General features: G+C 35.3%; 1 pseudogene; it reads left to right on the top strand.

Annotated features, from left to right (window-relative positions):
* The first annotated feature begins 9145 nt into the window (after positions 1–9145).
* Positions 9146–9751, top strand: LOC115521748 (annotated as a pseudogene).
* The last annotated feature ends 3067 nt before the right edge of the window (positions 9752–12818 follow it).

Here is a 12818-nt window from a genome sequence, read left to right as displayed (position 1 = left end):
AAAATCCCAATATAATTCATCACTTTTTCTTTTTTTTTTTTTTTTTTTTTTCAACGTTTATTTATTTTTGCGACAGAGAGAGACAGAGCATGAACGGGGGAGGGGCAGAGAGAGAGGGAGACACAGAATCGGAAACAGGCTCCAGGCTCTGAGCCATCAGCCCAGAGCCTGACGCGGGGCTCGAACTCACGGACTGCGAGATCGTGACCTGGCTGAAGTCGGACGCTTAACCGACTGCGCCACCCAGGCGCCCCAACTTTTTCTTTTTTTAACATTGACAAACTGATTCTAAAATTTGTATGAAAATGCAAAGAACCTACAATAGCCAGAACAATTTTCCAAAAGTGGTTTACATGTTTGATTTCAATACTTACTCAAAAGCCACCGTAATCAAGACATTGCAGTATTGGTGAAAGAAGAAATGTATCGATCAATGGAAAAGAATGGAGAGAGTAGAAATACACAAACATACTCACAGTAAGAGATTTTTTTTAAGTCAGTAGATTTTTAAATACTATTTGGAAAAGTGAAAAAAAAAACATATTGCAGTTATTTAATGGGGAAAAGATAACATTTTCAACAAAGAGATATCCTTATGGAAAAAATGAACTATAACTCTTACTTCATAACATACACAAAGATGAACTCCACACTTAAAATTTTAAACTTTAAAATATAAACTTTGAAATTTATTTTAAAGTTCAAACTTTAAAGTTTATAATTCCAGATGATAATACAGGAAAAAAATAATTATAATCTTAATTAGGCAAATGTTTCTAGGTAGAATGCAATATCTATATCTACATCTATATAGATATAGAGATAGATAGATATATAGATATATTGATAGATATATTGATACTATATATATTATCATTAAAAAAATGAAGGGCGCTTGGGTGGCTCAGTCAGTTAAGCATCTGACTTCTGCTCAGGTCATGATCTCACAGTTCGTGGGTTTCAAGCCCCACTTCAAACAGCTCAGAGCCAGGAGCCTGCTTTGGTTTCTGTGTCTCCCTCTCTCTGACTCTCCCCTGCTCATGCTCCATTTCTCTCTCTCTTAAAAATAAATAGTAAAAAAAAATTTTTTTAATTGAAAGGGCAACACACACTAGGTGAACACATTTATATTACATATAACTGACAAAGGACTTCTATCCAAAATATAAAATCATTTTTTCCAACTCAAGAAGAAAATTAGAAACCCAAAGTTTAAAAAACTGGTCAAAAAATTCAAACAGATATTTCACCAAAGAAGATACACGAATGACCAACAAACACAAGAAAAGATGCTCAATGCTTTCAAGCCTCAGAGAAATAAAAAGTAAAACCATGAGATACTGCTATAACAACTAGAATGGGTAAAATTAAAAATGCTGAAAATACAGGTGTTGACTAAGATACAGAACAACTGGAAGTTTCATACACTACTGGTTATGAATATAGAAATGTATAACCATTTTGGCAATCAATTTGGCAATTTATTACCAAAACACTAAGCAATTCTACACCTATGTATTTACGTAAGAGGTATGAAATGCCTTGCACAGGAATGCTTATAGGTTTTTTTTCTCAATAGGCAAAAACCTGTAAACAACCCAAGTAAATAGATAAGCATAGGATATGCATATAATGGAATACTGTTCAGCAATTAAAAAAAGAAAGACAGTACTATGATACCCTAGCTACATGAATGAATGAACTAAAGAAGTTTTGTGCTGTCCGATTTCATATACACAACATTTAGACCAGGCAAAATTAGTCTCTGCTGACAGAAAGCATATCAGTAAGTAGTAGAGAAACTGACCTTAAAGGAGTACAAAGGAAGTTTTTGAGTGGTAGAAATGTTCTATATTTTGACTGTGATGATGACTACACTGATGTAGTTAAAGTTTTTCTGTTAGTCTAAGTAAATAATTATAACAAAAAAAAAAAAGAAGAAGAAAAAGAAAAAGAAAAATGTGTGATTTAATAAGCCTGTAACTTTAAACCCATTCAAAAGGAAAAAAAAAAAAAAAGAGCAGTGTGATTTGGGATTAGTTCCCTTTTTCCCAAAGGCCTTCATTTTTGTCCACGTTAAATGAAGAAGAGTTAAACTAGAAAATCTTTAAGACTCATCTCATTATGCATTTCTAAGGAAAATCTTAAATTTCTCCTATTTTTTTCATATAGAGGAGAAAGCTTAATGCATTAGACAGAAGTTGGTCTTGGATCCAGGAAAATCATGATAAATATTGGGACCCTCGCACTTACTAGATGCCTGAGCAGGAATTCAACCTTTCACAGTTACAATTTTTTCCTCTACAAAGTTAGGAGAAAAATCTATGCCTTATACACTGGGTGTGAAAAACCACATGATTCCAATATGTACAAATGTCTTTGATGCTCACTAGCTGCCTTTCACCAGAGAAAATTTTAAGATTCAAAACCAAAAATAAAGTTAAACAGGATTCTTCCAGAAATCAAATATGTACCCTTATCAACTGAATCCTCCAAGGAGGACATTTGAGTTTCTATAAGAGATCCTGTCTTCTACTAACTGCCTTTGCAGATGCTCTGAGCACAGCACCTGTCATGCTGTTCAGGGTGAGAAGACAAGCATTAAGGAATGGCACAACAGTGGGAATAAGATAGGCCATCCTCAGGGAGCCTTCACTCTGCACTGGTTTCTCACGCTGAGTACCCTTAGACAGCTGAACCACATGAATCTTTTCTTGCTTTCTGACTCAACCGGAAGACTCCCAAGTGAGCTATAAAACTTATTTAGTGCACTTTCTTGGGGCATCTCAAACGTATAGTTAAATTCAAGAAATTCCCATTAAAAAATCCTTTTATTTTGCTTTGGTTACTTTTCTTTTAAATTAAAAAGAAAAAAAAATCCTAGCTACCAGTGTCTACTAAAGCCCTGAAATCACAGGTAGAATAACTTAGTGTCTTGAGAGCCTACATTACTTCGCCTTGTGGGAAGGAAAATATGACATTTTCTTAAATATACAACAATATTTTCTTTCTGGGCAGAGACTTAATTTTTTACCAGATCACAAGGGGACAAAAAGTTTAAATGAAACTTCAATGACATACCAAACCAGATGAGAAAAATGTAGATACGTCTAAACTCAACCACCACCTACAGGCATAGAACATTTCACAATGTATGTATCAACCAACCACTGCCAATGGGGTAGTTTAATCAACTCCTCTAGGGCCAATTTAAGAGGGTAAACATGAGCAAAGCTTTTATTAATGCTTCCCTTCATCACAAAAGCAATTTCCCACTGTCATTTGAGCTTTTTACGATGGCCCACTACCAGCACAAGCCATTTTAGTTTACCTCTGACTGTGCACCAAGCAGAAAAGAAAACAAATCAAATAATTAAAATGGTCAAAAATGTACCATTTCAAAATGGCTCAGTCTTTTAAAACATTTATAAAAGTACCCCCCCCCCCCACACACACACACACTTTTTTTTTTTTTCTGAAGAGGGCAAATTGTGAAGGAGGAAGAGAGAAATGGCTTTCTTCTCTTCTCAAAATATGCCAATGAATTCTAAATATTTTCTTTTATAAGAATGTTAAAGGGTCTTCTAACATGGCTACTGAACCAGCTGTTGCCTATCTTCATCTTTCCACTTCTAAGCAACATCTCTAATTATAATCTTGTGTGCCAATGCTTTTGGGACTAGCATGGTTTCTGACTGATTAAAAAATTCATACCAGTTTCTCATGCTGAGAAGTGAAGATTATTCCCATTCAGCCATAAGAGGGCTCTGGCAGAAATAGGGTTAATTTTCTTTCTCCTGAGCCAGTAGCTCCCACACCTGTGAACCATCAAGGTCAGGCTTGCCAGGAACCTAGGAGTGAATGGGCATGGGCGCAGCTGTAGCAAATTAGTGTATCCTGAGGAGGTCCAGCATAAAAGATGTGAACTCTTGCATATGTCTCTACGGGGTTTTGACTGATCCAAAAACTATGTTGCTATGGGGAATCAAGAGTGGTAGGAGCCTCAGACACTTCCACCACAGACTTCCCCTGATAATACATAATATGTAAAACTGTATGTGCGCCTGTATGTGTGTGTCTATGTATTTTTATAAGGCCCTTTGGGATAATAGCAGAGCAACAACACATATATAATTCTGTAAACCATAAGAAGTAATTTAGAAAAGGATATAGTAATGATGACAATGGTATTTTAGCTATATCCATCACTAGATATGAAAACCACATAATTATTGATGACACAATAGTTAATGATTTTCATCAATGCTCTTTCTCAAGAGTATATAGATATCGCAATATAGCAATCATACACGTGGATGTTTTAAAGAAAGTGATCAAAAAAGAGTAACTGGGGAAAGAAAGACACTTGGCTCAATTGTGATAATATCTTAGTATTGGTAGACACCATTTCCTTGTAATTTGGAAGTCTAAATTCTGACTTGGTTTATCTTCTTATTTTTTTGTTAATGTGAAAAATATCCAAATTTATGTCATAATCAAGTGTCTTGTATTCTTGCATGAGTATAAGATGTTCTAGGCCATTGAGCCCTGCCCATTTTCAGCTTTGTGTGTAACATGAGAAGAGTAGAATTGTAGGAAGGATAGAAAGGTTATATGGAGAGAAAAACATAAAAGGTGAAGGGAACATAGAAGAGATGCTTAAACAGTACTTTACATTCCTGCACTCATTCAATTTCTCTAGTGGAATGTGAAGTCAATATTTCAAGCAATAATAGAATAAAAACATTGCAGAATGCTGTGTGTTCTCTTTGCACTGAGCAGGGACTAAAAGAAAAGTGGGGGCAGAGGGATACATCTTAGTGATTCCACAAAACCAGTTCTTATTCTCAGAAGAGGAGCAAAAAAAGCAAATACGTCTAATTGCTTGTGAAAGTTAGGCCCATTGACTACAGTTTAATTACAGTCTACAGCCAGATCCTACATTAGTGTAAGAAGTACAACCCTAAAGAATAAAGTAAAATGACATGTTGGCTGAGCAAAAGTTCCAGAATCCTACAGGGTCATGATTTAACATTTCACACCCTATAAGCATCATTAATAGCAAAGACATTATGAAATCAATTTTGAAAAAAGATCATCTCCCAGGGCTCTCTACTTAGACGTGAAGTTTTTGAAGGGGAAGAGGGCAATTGATGGGCTAAGCACCAGCCTGGCCCAGCACAGTTACTCAAAGCAGAATTAAGAAAAAAAAACCAACTATCTAAATTCTTATTTGACAATTGAAGAAACTTACAGAGATAATTGATTTAGAGACTTCTCAATTTATCAAAATACCCTGAGCATCTTAAGAAGTCACTTATTGGACAGTACTTATTATTGGACACTGTAGAACCTATTTCTTGAAGTGGCTATTATTGGACACTGTAGAACCTATTTTTTAAAGACCCGCAGAGTCTGCAAAATCCTGCTGAGCAGATCACACTCTGCAGTGGAGAAGGGTAGCTGGGTCCTAACTGACTCAGCACGACCTAACTGACATGCAGAATAGGAAGTCCATGCCCTTACTTTCTTCTCTTTCCATTGATACTGACCCATGATTGCCACTCCCACTCTGCCTTCGACTTTTCTTGACGAGTGGAGGAAGTACTGAAGAAGAGTGAAGTAACTTGCTTCTTCACCAAGACTGCCAACTCATGCACACTGCAGTGTTTTGTGATATGTGTGTTTTCAGTCACCTTGGGGTTTTCACCAGAGGAGCAACTTATTTCATATGTGCTTGTGGAAAGGTAATAAAGATTTATTTATTTATTATTATTACCAGTTGAGTTCAATATAAACTATTGACATAAGTATGTTCTACTTATACTATTTCTTTCCCTTGAAGGATACCCCAATTTAGTAGTGTAAAAACATAACTGAATGAAGGAAATGGATCTCCAAATTGGAATTTTGATTTCAAAAATGATTTAATTCAATAAATTGTTTAAAAGTAAGAATTTTCCATAATAAACTTACTTGGCTGACTACTAATGGTCTTTAGGCAATGGTAACCAAAGGGTATTTGTGATAATCTCCCACAGAACAAAACAAATGTTGACAAGTATTAACAATTTAATTATGTAATGACCATGCTGCAACATAAGGGAAGTATAGGTATGATCGCTCTTTCTGATAGTCATTACAGTTGTGATATTATCCCATCTGATGTAGGGATAGAGTCAGCAGTAATGAATCAGTCTCTTATTTCCTTGCTCAGTGCTGACATTTGTTAGAACTTTGGTTTTAGGGGTGCCTGGGTGGCTCAGACAGTTAAGCGTCCGACTTCGGTTCAAGTCATGATCTTGCAGTTCCTGAGTTTCAGCCCCACGTCAAGCTCTGTGCTGACAGCTCACAGCCCGGAGCCTGTTTCACTTTCTGTGTCTCCCTCTCTCTCTGCCCCTCCCCTGCTCATGCTCTGTCTCTCTCTCTCTCTCAAAAAGTGAATAAACATTAACAAATTTTTTTTTAAAAAACTTTGGTGTTAGATAAGAGAAACTAGCAATTACTAGTGTAGAGTGGGTAATTAAAATCCACATATGCTAAACTTACATATGCAAAAAAGTAACATTCTTTTTTTTTTTAATATACAACTGTTTGCATAGTTTTCTCAAGCTTAGATTCTCTTTAATGGTGGTAGGAGAAGCTAAGATGGATGGGATTTTAAATACGTCACTTAAAGGTTACTTATTTTTTCCTTTTAAAATTGTCCCTTTGGTGTTATCTCTACCCTTTTCTCTTTCTTCTAGCCAAAGAGTACCTCGACATACCATGGAGCATCACAAAAAACCCAAATTGGGTAGCAGCCTTCTCTAGGATGTCCCTAGACATCCTACTGTTGCTCATCCTACTGTTATCTATTCTCAGTATTGTGGCTAATGAAAGTCATGTTTAGGTTTTATTTTTTCTCTGCACAGTCAGTGCCTAGAGGTCCCTTTTCTTCTACCAACAGGCTCCACTACTTTGATGTGGCCCCGCCTCAGCTTTCCCCGACACTGCTGCTCTGCTGAATCTCAGCCAGATGCTCATTGGTCCCTTCTTTAAGAGCCCCTCCCTAATTAACCAATGATTTCCCTGTTCTTCACTGAGGACACACAGTGACTTTGAGACGTTTCACTCATTATGCACAGAATTTGTGCAAAGGTAAAAGTATGGCTGGTGTAGTCTGTGGTCTTTTGGCCATCATCACTCAGCTGTGTGTGTCCATGTTGGTGTGGGACATTCAGCCAAGTGGCCTCCTCCTTAGATCTGACAAATTGTGGGGCACCAGGCTCCTTTCCTTTCAGCATCCCCCACATACACATATACCTCTGGGGTTCCCCTATCATTGCCCGATCTTCATCTTTAGGGTTATCCTCAGCTGAACTATACTGGGGTGGAATAGAGAACTAAAGACACAGCATCTGATCTTTTGCTCTTTTCTCTCTCTGTTACCCTATCCATTTCCATAATAGTCCATGATCTTTTTCTATATACTAAAATAAAAATTTCAGATCTCCAATTGTTTTAATGTGAGAAAAAAAGGGAATTTATAAATTTGTCTTTCATTTAACCTAGACTGCAAAGCTACTGTTTTATTGGAACACCAAAGCCCTAATTTACCATACACTTGACATCTTTGTTCCAGATTACATGAGTCTCCCCTGGATGATGGAAATGCTTTTATTTAATGGCTGGGAAGTCAAGAAGGCAATAATTTAAAGAAAATGCAAAATATATGACTTGATATATTAAAAATATTATGCCAGTTTTCTAGCTCAAAAATAATGTAAAATAAAATACAAAGATCCCAGCATATTTTACAAACAAAAGGAGAAACTTCATCTGAATCCAGAGTTGCCTGGTGTCAGGGCTTACTCAACACACTGTGAGAAACCTCATGTGTATATTCTATCTTACTCTCCAGATATTTTTATGGCTTCTATATTCTCATCTCTTTTATCAGTTTTTGTTTCTTTTATGGACTAGCTTTCTCTATATCCTAATCTAAAAGCGGAAAATATGGGATCCCTATTAAGATCTCTAGTTTTACATCTCCTCTTCAAGAATCCAACTTTAACTGGGATTGGAACACATTGCCCTCTTCCCTTTCCAGTTTACTAAATAGAAAATTTTAATTACTCTCGTTTGGATCATGATCCCATCTTTCATTCATCTTTTGGTGTAGCATAAGTATGGAATAATTCTCTATATGCATCAGAGTGGGAGTGAGATTACTTTTCCTTTTTGTTTGTTTGTTTTTGGAAAGAATAAAAGGCAAAAATTTATAAATATCCACTATAATATTCTTCCTGTTATTTCTATTGACTTATTATAGCTATTTATTTATGAAATAAATCTGACACTTTCTTGTGAAGTTCTGAAGTACACGTGGAAGCGTTATTTTACGTAATTTTTTTTTGAGAACAAAAACAAAGAAAATCTCTTGGGATTATTTATATGTTCCAAGGTAAAGGTTATAGCTTCCAGGATTTATTTTTTATTCCTTTCTGTTTTCCAGGACTGTGGAATTTTTCAAAATCAGTTAATTATCTAGGATATTTTCTCAGTGCATGCTGTTTTAACTAGTAAATCCACCTTGCATCAGTCTGGTGTCATTTTGAGATCATGTAGATTAACCTGTATCTTGACTAAAAATAATATTTATTATTAAAATTTTTTTCTGCTTTAGTTTGCTGACATGATGAATGATATTGTATTCCTAATAACAAGCCATCCTTGCATTCCAGTTATAAATCTTTTATGGACTATGTTTATTTTTAAAATACTGGTAGATATCAATTCTTAATTACAATCTAATTTTATTTTGGATTGTGTACTAACATTAAAAAATGACCTTAAGGGCTTTTTGTTGTTGTTGTTGTTATAAATATTATCTGCCTTTGACAGAAGTATAAATGTTCTGATTTCACAAAAGATGTTGCAAGCATTATATTCTTAGTTCTTTGCAACAACTTAAACAGAATTCAGATTAAAAACTTAAATAGAATTAGCAATACTGGTTGGTTTAAGTTTTAAAATTATTTGAACTTAATCCCTGGTGGGGGCTGGTGATGGCAGTTCTGGGGTCTCCAACATTTTCCCCAGTTGTGGTCCTAAATCCGTTGGAAGCAGAGGCTGTGAAACTTGAGGTTCTTGCTGGTGTGAAATGACTGAGTACAAACTGGTGGCAGTTGGAGCAGCTGGTGTTGGGAAAAGCACACTGACAACCCAGCTAATCCAGAACCACTTTGTAGATGAATGTGATTCCAACATAGAGGATTTTAACTGAAAACAGGTGGTTACAGATGGTAAAACCTGTGTTCTGGACATAATGGATACAGCTAGTCAAGAAGAATACAGTGCCATGAGAGACCAATACATGAGGACAGGTGAAGGCTTCCTCTGTGTATGTGCCATCAATAATAGCAAATCATTTGCAGATATTAACCTCTACAGGGAACAGCTTAAGCAAGTAAAAAACTCAGATGAAACAAGTGTGATTTGCCAACAAGGACAGTCACCAAAAAACAAGCCCACAAATTGGCCAAGAGTTACGGGATTCCGTTCATTGAAACCTAAGCCAAGACCAGACAGGGTGTTGAATATGCCTTTTGCACACTGGTAAGATAAATATGCCAGTACCAAATGAAGAAACTCAACAGCAGTGATGATGGGACTCGAGTTTTTATGTGGTTCTTGTGTGTGGTAATGTAATGAATACTTTTAAAGTTGTAGCATCAGAAAAGAGCCACTGTCAAACTGCACTGACACCCTGGTCTTGACTTTCTTGCGTAAGTATTCCTGTTGCTATCTTGAGTCTCACAGGAAGCTCCTACTACCTCCTCAGCTCTCAGTAGATCAGTACAATATTCTCTACTTGAGAAGCTCTCTAAATAACTACCTCCTCACTTGGTTGCCTGACCAGAGAAATGAATCTCTTGTTACTCCCCCCTATTTTTCCACCCTGGATTCTCCCCCAACACACATAAACAAACCTCCGCCATCCCAGGTTTTTCATCTGAAAAGTAATTCATGCTCTGAAACAGAGAACCAAACTGTAGACATGAAATGCTGTAAGAAACTATGTCTTGAGGTCTAAGGTAGCAACTGCTGGTTGTTTTGTTTTTCATTTTATTGTTGAACATGGCACTGTGTTGGTTTTTGGAGAAATGTCATAAATTACTGTTTTGCTGAGAATATAGTTAAGTTGCCATTTGGTTTGTTTTTAATGTTATTGGCTATACTCTATACCTGGCATCTGCTCTGCATTCATAAATACCATTACTACTAATGATAATAATAATTAATAATAATAATAATTTGTACTTAAATCTTTACCTTCTTTACCTTCACTTTTGGGAGGTTTCCTTTGTCCATTTTCCAAATTTCTTCTACAGTGATTTTTGTTTCTTTGTTTAGGTTTGATTTCTTAATTTTTGTCAATCAATTTTTGCTGGCAAATCACATATTTCATTTAGATTGTCATATTCATTTATATAGAGTTGAATGAATATTCTCATTTAAAATTTCTTCTATGTTTTTCATTTTTAAATGTGGTAAAAATCATAATAAAGAAAACTAGATTAATACTACTTATTCATATAAGGGAAGAAATATTAAAAACATTATAAGCAAATGCAACTCGATAGTTGATTAAAGTATAATCTGTCATAAGATAAACAATTTGGTCCAATGAAGTCACATGGATTTATTGTTGAAGTTCAGTTTTTGACTTACTAGTTGTTGAATCTTACGTAATTTAACTTCTCTGAGTCCCACAATTAAAAATACTGAGGAAAGAATGCCTGTAGTTAAATATTTTGTCAGAATCACTGAAATAGTCAATATAATTGACTAATAGAGCAATAACACAGAGTTAATGCTGAATAAATTTTATTTTCACTCAAGATAGAGTTTACTACTAGACAGAGTTTATATTAGAAATCCAAGGACAATTCAATGTTTGAGTTTAAATAAGAAGTTCAGTGATCACCAAATGGATGATTATGTCAAAACCAATACCCCATCCTAATAACAACAAAAATTATATAAATGATACAGAAAACAATATTGAATTTATCTTTCATAATATGTTGCTAAAAGACTAGTGATATAAAAATAAGTCACATATTTTAAATCATTAAATTTTAATTAGATAAAATATTAATCAGGGTAAATTAATTAAATGTATCAATTAAATGAAATTAATTAGACTAAAATTAATTATTTAAAACTTTAATTGATTAAATACGAAATGCAAATCAAAACCACAGTGAAATATCATTTACACCAGTCAGAATGGCTAGTATCAAAAAGGCAAGAGTTAACAAGTGTTGGTGAGAAAAGGGAACCCTCATACACTGTTGATGAGAATGTAAATTGGTTCAACCATTTTGGAAAACAGTATGGGGATTCCCCAAAAATTTTTAAATAGAGATACCATATGATCTAGAAATTCCACTGCTGAATATTTATCCAAATCCCAAAAGCACACTTTGAAAAGATATTTATACTCCTATGTTTATTGTAGCAATATGTACTATAGCCAAGATAGGGAGGCAACCCAAGTGTCCATTGATAGATGAATGAAAAAAGAAGATATATATATATATATATATATATATATATATATATATATACCTCCAATATCTTCTTGGTAATATATATATATTACCGAGCCATAAAAAAGAATAAAATCTTGCCATTTGCAACAACATGGGTGTACCCTGAGGGTATTATGCTAATTGAAATAAGTCAGACAGGGAAAGACTAAGGCCATGTGATTGCATTAATATGTGGAATCTAAAAAATGAAACAAATGAACAACAGCAGAAGAATTCTAAATACAGGGAACAACGGGTGGTTGCCAGAGGGGAGGTAAGGGCGGAGATTGGCAAATGGAGGGAATTATGAGGTACAAACTTCCAGTTATAAAAGGAAGAAGGCACAGAGATGAACAGTACACCATAGGGAATGTGGTTTATATTTGTAACAACATTGTATGGTGACAAATGGTGACTACACTTACCAGAGTGAGCACTGAATAATGTATAGAATTTTCAAATAAATATTTTTTACACCTGAAACTAATATAATATTGCATGTCAATTATACTTCAATGAAAAAAGTTTGCTCAAAATTGAAAGAGTCCCTGAAGAAGAAGACCAAAGCAAGAGGCATCACAATCCCAGACTTTAGCCTCTACTACAAAGCTGTCATCATCAAGACAGCATGGTATTGGCACAAAAACAGACACACAGACCAATGGAATAGAATAGAAACCCCAGAACTAGACCCACAAACGTATGGCCAACTCATCTTTGACAAAGCAGGAAAGAACATCCAATGGAAAAAAGACAGCCTCTTTAACAAATGGTGCTGGGAGAACTGGACAGCAACATGCAGAAGGTTGAAACTAGACCACTTTCTCACACCATTTACAAAAATAAACTCAAAATGGATAAAGGACCTAAATGTGAGACAGGAAACCATCAAAACCTTAGAGGAGAAAGCAGGAAAAGACCTCTCTGACCTCAGCCGTAGCAATCTCTTACTCGACACATCCCCAAAGGCAAGGGAATTAAAAGCAAAAGTGAATTACTGGGACCTTATGAAGATAAAAAGCTTCTGCACAGCAAAGGAAACAACCAACAAAACTAAAAGGCAACCAACGGAATGGGAAAAGATATTTGCAAATGACATATCGGACAAAGGGCTAGTATCTAAAATCTATAAAGAGCTCACCAAACTCCACACCCGAAAAACAAATAACCCAGTGAAGAAATGGGCAGAAAACATGAATAGACACTTCTCTAAAGAAGACATCCAGATGGCCAACA

The sequence above is a fragment of the Lynx canadensis genome, chromosome C1 (assembly GCF_007474595.2).
Source record: "Lynx canadensis isolate LIC74 chromosome C1, mLynCan4.pri.v2, whole genome shotgun sequence".
NCBI classification, from domain to species: Eukaryota; Metazoa; Chordata; class Mammalia; order Carnivora; family Felidae; genus Lynx; species Lynx canadensis.
The sequence above is the reverse complement of the archived record's forward strand: the minus strand, read 5'-3'. Positions and strand labels throughout refer to the sequence as shown.